This window comes from Schistocerca piceifrons, unplaced genomic scaffold (genome assembly GCF_021461385.2).
Source record: "Schistocerca piceifrons isolate TAMUIC-IGC-003096 unplaced genomic scaffold, iqSchPice1.1 HiC_scaffold_1093, whole genome shotgun sequence".
Classification (NCBI taxonomy): Eukaryota; Metazoa; Arthropoda; class Insecta; order Orthoptera; family Acrididae; genus Schistocerca; species Schistocerca piceifrons.
Window position 1 is genome coordinate 30,001 of NW_025726900.1, and position 7,500 is coordinate 37,500.

Consider the following 7,500-nt stretch of genomic DNA (forward strand, 5'->3'; position numbering starts at 1 on the left):
TATCGGAATTAACCAGACAAATCGCTCCACCAACTAAGAACGGCCATGCACCACCACCCACCGAATCAAGAAAGAGCTATCAATCTGTCAATCCTTCCGGTGTCCGGGCCTGGTGAGGTTTCCCGTGTTGAGTCAAATTAAGCCGCAGGCTCCACTCCTGGTGGTGCCCTTCCGTCAATTCCTTTAAGTTTCAGCTTTGCAACCATACTTCCCCCGGAACCCAAAAGCTTTGGTTTCCCGGAGGCTGCCCGCCGAGTCATCGGAGGAACTGCGGCGGATCGCTGGCTGGCATCGTTTATGGTTAGAACTAGGGCGGTATCTGATCGCCTTCGAACCTCTAACTTTCGTTCTTGATTAATGAAAACATACTTGGCAAATGCTTTCGCTTCTGTTCGTCTTGCGACGATCCAAGAATTTCACCTCTAACGTCGCAATACGAATGCCCCCGCCTGTCCCTATTAATCATTACCTCGGGTTCCGAAAACCAACAAAATAGAACCGAGGTCCTATTCCATTATTCCATGCACACAGTATTCAGGCGGGCTTGCCTGCTTTAAGCACTCTAATTTGTTCAAAGTAAACGTGCCGGCCCACCGAGACACTCAATAAAGAGCACCCTGGTAGGATTTCAACGGGGTCCGCCTCGGGACGCACGAGCACGCACGGGGCGGTCGCACGCCTTCGGCTCGCCCCACCGGCAGGACGTCCCACGATACATGCCAGTTAAACACCGACGGGCGGTGAACCAACAGCGTGGGACACAAATCCAACTACGAGCTTTTTAACCGCAACAACTTTAATATACGCTATTGGAGCTGGAATTACCGCGGCTGCTGGCACCAGACTTGCCCTCCAATAGATACTCGTTAAAGGATTTAAAGTGTACTCATTCCGATTACGGGGCCTCGGATGAGTCCCGTATCGTTATTTTTCGTCACTACCTCCCCGTGCCGGGAGTGGGTAATTTGCGCGCCTGCTGCCTTCCTTGGATGTGGTAGCCGTTTCTCAGGCTCCCTCTCCGGAATCGAACCCTGATTCCCCGTTACCCGTTACAACCATGGTAGGCGCAGAACCTACCATCGACAGTTGATAAGGCAGACATTTGAAAGATGCGTCGCCGGTACGAGGACCGTGCGATCAGCCCAAAGTTATTCAGAGTCACCAAGGCAAACGGACCGGACGAGCCGACCGATTGGTTTTGATCTAATAAAAGCGTCCCTTCCATCTCTGGTCGGGACTCTGTTTTTTTTTTTTTTTTTTTTTTTTTTTTTTTTTTTTTTTTTTTTTTTTTTTTTTTTTATTTCTATATCATAGTATTAATACAATGTAGCCCACTACCTTAATTGATTAGTGGGCCAAAGATCTCATACATTTTACAATAACAATTGCAGCTATTCTAAATATAAGTTAGTGACTAGTTAGTAGCAATTTGCAATGTATTTTTACTTTGGAAACTACAATGGGCAGTTAGTATGTTAACTAAGGACTCTATATGACTTAACTAAATTAATTATGTACTAGTCGCTAATCCTGCAGCGTTACAAGGTGTCAGCTTAGTAATATAAACCTACTATTTGGCCTTGCCCATTGAGCTAACCCCAATGGGCGTGCCCCTGACACTGGGCAGGCCATGGAGTTGGTCGCTGCAGGTCCCTAACAAGTATCTACAACTAGATTCTACAACTACACTTAACCTAATGTCATAGTTGGGTGCGTTGTCTAGTTCGGTAGGGTTGCTCCCCATTCCCCCTAATCCCGGGACTCGGCGGATTCTAGACTGAAGAGTCGACCTGTCCGTGCCCGGGCGGATTGGGAATAAGGTGCTGTCTTGATCAGTAATTTAATAAGTCCCCAATCAAGTATTAGTGTGGTTCATTCAGGTAATCCCTTAAGACCTTTTGTGAAACCGCGTTAGCCAGTTTGTTGATGGTCCGGAAGGTGTCTTCGTGTCTTAACAGTCTGTATGTGTCATTATGAGGTAATTGTTCGCGCAACTCTGAGGCCACATCATTGAAGAGCGGGCACTCGTAGACCACATGGTCAGGAGTGCCCTCCGTAGCGCCACAATCACACGTAGGTGTCGCCTTTTTCCCGAATCGACATAGATATGTCGAATAGGGTCCATGCCCAGTGAGAAAATGGATGAGTCCCCTGGTTGGTTCAAAATAAGTCATCTCTATTCTTTCCCTGACGTCTGGCAGTAACTCGAAGGTCCTGCGTCCTGTTTCTTCACTTGCCCATGAAAGTTGCCATAGCTGTTCCCCTTTTAATCTGATCTCAGTTTTGTTGTCAGTCCTACTCCCCAGAATTTCCTCTATCTTGTCCAAGTTCCCCTTTCTTGCCCAGTACCAGGCGGCCTGCTCCCGAATTTTAATATCTAGTGGGCAGAGTCCCATTATGACTGACAGGGCTCCTCCCGGTGTTGTCCTGTAAGCCCCCATTGATCTCATAACCATATTCCTCTGCACTCTTCTCACTGTCATGGCAGGCACCACCCTCGTGAGCCTGTGCGCCCAGACTCCTGAACCGTAACCCACTATGGAGGTGAGTATGCTGTTGTGATATAGTTTGATAAGATGTGGTGGGAGGTGGAAGCGTTTGTGTCCAATGGAGATGAGGTTATTGAGTACTTGTAATGCTCTTTGTGTTACGGTTTCAATGTGTCTACCAAATGACCACTTCTCATCAATGATGATACCCAGATATCGAGTCTCACGTCGTCTTAGAACAGGTAAGCCCTCTATCCTAACAGTTGGATTTCTTACTAGCTGTCCCTTTAGAAGAAGGTATGTTGATTTAGTCGGTGAAATTGTCATCTTTGTGTCTCGGCACCACTGTTGTAGTATTTGTATTGTTTGTTCTATTTTTGGCTCAATGTCTTCTCGGCTTCGGCCGCCAACCAGTAGAAGGAGGTCATCTGCGTAGGCTATCACCTCTAGCACTTCATTAGTTTGCTGTAGTGTATCCAATAAAGGTTCCATATGGATGTCCCAGAACAGGGGACCTAGCACGGAGCCCTGGGGACATCCCTTCGTGATTGTTTTTCTTACCCTTGTGCTAGGGGATGATAACCAGACCTCCCGGTCCTCACAATAGCTCCTCAGACACCCATATAGCGGTCCTGGACACTCCTTCTCCCGTAAGCAGGAGAAGAGCGAAGGCCACCACAGGTTGTCGAAGGCGCCACTTATGTCCACCATGATGCCGACAACGTACTTGTACGGGGTAGAGCCACAGACCTCAGCCGCCAGGGCGATTGCATCAGATGCCGAACGCCCCGGCCTAAAGCCGAATTGCCTGCTGCTCATCCCGCACAGCACTCGGTGCGCAGCCAGTCTGTCAGCTAGCAGTCTCTCCAGAACCTTCCCAAGCAGATCAAGCAGGCAGATTGGCCGGTACGATTTTGTGTCTGCTGGGTCTTTATCGGCTCCTTTTTTGATGATAACTACATTTGCCCTTTTCCAAATTTGAGGGAACTTCTGCTGCCTCAGACATTCGTTGTATAGGTAAGTCAGAGGGGCAACTATCTGGGGAGCCAGGAATTGCACCACCTCCGCCACAATGCCATCTGGCCCGGGAGCTTTCCCTATCTTCAGGGTTTTTATGTGGGCAGCTACCTCCTCTTCAGAGAATGGGTAGACTGCCGTATCATTTCCATATATGTTGCTTCTGAAGTGCTCTCGTAGCTGCCGTTGTTCATTTGTCTCTCCCTCCGCTGTATCGTCAGGCAGCAGGGACTGGAGAAGAACCTCGGCAGTTTCCTGCCAGGATTCTGTCATCCCATCCCCACGTTTGCATGTATTAGCTCTAGAATTACCACAGTTATCCAAGTAACGTGGGTACGATCTAAGGAACCATAACTGATTTAATGAGCCATTCGCGGTTTCACCTTAATGCGGCTTGTACTGAGACATGCATGGCTTAATCTTTGAGACAAGCATATGACTACTGGCAGGATCAACCAGGGAGCTGCGTCAACTAGAGCTGAGCAGCCGGCCGCCCGGGAGTGTGTCCCGGGGGCCCGCGCGAACACGCAAGCGTCCGCTCAATCATTCTGCAAACAGGAGGAGGCTGAGCTCCCCTGCACAATACACCTCGAAACCCTCTCAGGTCCCGGCGGCGCGCAGCGCCGTCCCAAGTACTTGGTCGGGTTCGAGAGAGGCGCAATCGCCCGGAGTTAGGCGAGTAGACGCTTTCGGTGCGACCACCCGTGCTCCCAACTGAGCTTGCCGCTGCCGACAGAGGCCCGGGAGCGTGCTGTCGTGGCATTGCCGGCGGGAGACAACACGCGCCACCTACGGTGACCGGCAGCTCCAACGCCAGCGCCACAGAAGGACAAAAGCCCCACTTGGGTGCCGAAGCGAACTCTCCCAGCACAGCGCACGCGCCAACACATCCGCACAGCTGCGATACAAACCACCAGCGAGAACCGCTGGGGCGACCGAGCAGCAGACGGCGTCGCGGCGCCGAGCGCCGGGCGGCAGCGCATCCTCAACGCACACAGTCCTCAATCGGACCAGCACACTGAAGATGTCCACCGCGCTTCGCACCGGGCCCGCGAGGACCTACTTTGGCCGCACGGCGCCGCGCGCAGGGTGCGCCGGCGCGCAGCTGCGACGCCTGCCGCGTCCGTCGGCCGGCGCGCCTGCCACTGGCCGCCCCCACCAGCCGGCTGTAGCGCGTGCGCCCACGCACCGCGCGGCCAGCACGCCGGGAGGCGCCCCCTCACCGGCCGGGGACGGTCCCACCCAGCCACCGCCGCGTATCGCTTCACACCCAGATGCCGTTCAGTTTCGTCGGCATGGTGGGTATCGCTGGAACAACCGGTTAGTACCTCAACCTATCGTCGCCATCACCGATTCACCCCTAGCGAGAACAACCGCACCACAACAGGTTACCATTTGTTCATTTGCGTAACTTCACCAGAAAACGCAGGCGTCCATCGCCATTTGCAACTTCCACGATTATTGCATGCCTGTGTCAGGTGTCACGCCACACTACGTCTGCCCACATACACGCAACAAAATGTGCACGCCTAGACAATACGTGGAAGGTGGCCCCCGTACGTATGCGATGTCCATTGCTCGAACGACTGTCAACCGGCCTCTGTAGCATGTCGCAGATATGGAACGCGGTGCACCATGCCATCACGGTGTGTGAGGAGAGACGACTAGGTCCGAATACATCAACAGACAGCTCATGCTGATCGCCATCCACGGCGTCCGTTCCTCCCACACGTCTCTATGGCGTACCACACTGCAATCCAGCTCTCATAGGGAGACGACACGTAGCTGCGTGCACAATATTTGCACTGTATGGTCCGCCGTTTTTGGGCGCAGTCGTTGTACGGTCACACATGTGCCACGATGTATCATTCAGTACATAAGGACGAATGTGCAGTACAGATTGTGGTTTACGCGTACGACATTAGCGGACAGTTGACACAGGCCGCACCACAACGTAGCCTGAGTACGTCGCATGCGGAGGGCATTGAACATGCAAAGTTCTCACCAACCAGCTTGCGAAGGCAGGGGGCAAGGTGGGGACGTGGGGAGGGGCGGCATGTACGTCCTGCTGCCATCCACATTACAGTGTACAGCAGGAGCATGTGGAAAGTGAGCAAGACTTGCAAGGTGTTTAACATGAAGCGATACACAGGGGAGCGGGGAGTGCGAGTAGCGAACTATATTGCGAGGGTTGCGGGTGGGCAACACTACACTAATTGAACGAGTCGTATAACAATTACAGAGCAGGTTTAGGCGACAACGTGGGTTACGTTAGGCGACAACGTGGGTTAGGTTAAGGCACGACGTGGGTTAGGTTAAGGCACGACATGGGTTAGGTTAAGGCACAACATGGGTTAGGTTAAGGCACAACATGGGTTAGGTTAAGGCACAACATGGGTTAGGTTAAGGCACAACATGGGTTAGGTTAAGGCACAACATGGGTTAGGTTAAGGCACAACATGGGTTAGGTTAAGGCACAACATGGGTTAGGTTAAGGCACAACATGGGTTAGGTTAAGGCACAACATGGGTTAGGTTAAGGCACAACATGGGTTAGGTTAAGGCACAACATGGGTTAGGTTAAGGCACAACATAGGTTAGGTTAAGGCACAACATAGGTTAGGTTAAGGCACAACATAGGTTAGGTTAAGGCACAACATGGGTTAGGTTAAGGCACAACATGGGTTAGGTTAAGGCACAACATGGGTTAGGTTAAGGCACAACATGGGTTAGGTTAAGGCACAACATGGGTTAGGTTAAGGCACAACATGGGTTAGGTTAAGGCACAACATGGGTTAGGTTAAGGCACAACATGGGTTAGGTTAAGGCACAACATGGGTTAGGTTAAGGCACAACATGGGTTAGGTTAAGGCACAACATGGGTTAGGTTAAGGCACAACATGGGTTAGGTTAAGGCACAACATGGGTTAGGTTAAGGCACAACATGGGTTAGGTTAAGGCACAACATAGGTTAGGTTAAGGCACAACATAGGTTAGGTTAAGGCACAACATAGGTTAGGTTAAGGCACAACATAGGTTAGGTTAAGGCACAACATAGGTTAGGTTAAGGCACAACATAGGTTAGGTTAAGGCACAACATAGGTTAGGTTAAGGCACAACATAGGTTAGGTTAAGGCACAACATAGGTTAGGTTAAGGCACAACATAGGTTAGGTTAAGGTACAACATAGGTTAGGTTAAGGTACAACATAGGTTAGGTTAAGGTACAACATAGGTTAGGTTAAGGTACAACATAGGTTAGGTTAAGGTACAACATAGGTTAGGTTAAGGTACAACATAGGTTAGGTTAGGTTAGGTTACACGTTGTTGTAAGGAAAGGTGTAGGGGGGGGCGGGGGCGGCAGGTTCGTTGATAGTGATTATAGTAAGTGAATGCTTGTGACATGATCAGATTTGTCACGTCAGGATGCACCTTTGGCTTATTAGAGGCGGCGCTCCAATTCTATGCTTGTGTCAGACCTGTGTCTTTGACTCATGTCATTGTTTGTGCGCTGTGACAGGAGGTACTATTGTGATGTTGGGTGCACCGTTGTATAGGACATGTGTGGGTGTTGGTGCCTGATCTGCGCAATGGTGGATGTCGAAAGGGTGGGATATTGTATTTTCCGCATGGACCTCCTGGTCTGGTTGTGATAGTGTGGATTGTGTAATGTGGCGGAGAGGATGCACTGGATGTTGTTCCATGCTGGTGCTTACATATTGTATGTGCGCCCGTTAGAAGCAGAGAGTGGTGCGTGATCAGAGTGGCTGGCTGACGTGTGGTTCCCATTGTGGGCAGACTCTTTCAGCATGTATACGGACAGTTGTATATATATTCTGTAGTTTGATGGCTCTGCATTGATTACTAATCAGCGCCGTGTGTACGGGTAATCTGGTTCCAGTCCAAAATGTTCCATCTGTGTACATTAGTGACAAAGACTCCCCTCATGCAGTGGGGCTCGGTCTGTTATAACTCTTCCGCGTAATATATTTGCCC